Source organism: Crocuta crocuta, unplaced genomic scaffold, assembly GCF_008692635.1.
Source record: "Crocuta crocuta isolate KB4526 unplaced genomic scaffold, BGI_CrCroc_1.0 scaffold32, whole genome shotgun sequence".
Lineage (NCBI taxonomy): Eukaryota > Metazoa > Chordata > Mammalia > Carnivora > Hyaenidae > Crocuta > Crocuta crocuta.
The window spans coordinates 8,318,785-8,319,069 of record NW_027529424.1 but is presented as its reverse complement, the minus strand read 5'-3'; positions in this window follow the sequence as shown (position 1 = coordinate 8,319,069).

Below are 285 nucleotides of genomic sequence, written 5' to 3'. Positions count from 1 at the left end.
CCTGGAAAAAAATATTGTGGTGATTGTTTTCTTCTTTTAGTTTATCCACATTTTCTCATTAATTTCAAATATAATGTGTGTGTGATGACAAAGATAAGAGTTTATGATGTTACCGCGATTGCTGGGTTGTTCTTAACAAGTAAAATCAAGAGTAGCATCAAGGGGCCGGGTGTTATGTGGGACATTATTAAGATAAACACTGTTGATATGACAGAGGCCTCACTTTTTGAGTCTGTATCTGTGGGCAGAAACCCAATTCCAGTGGCTATTCCTGGGCGCCCTCCC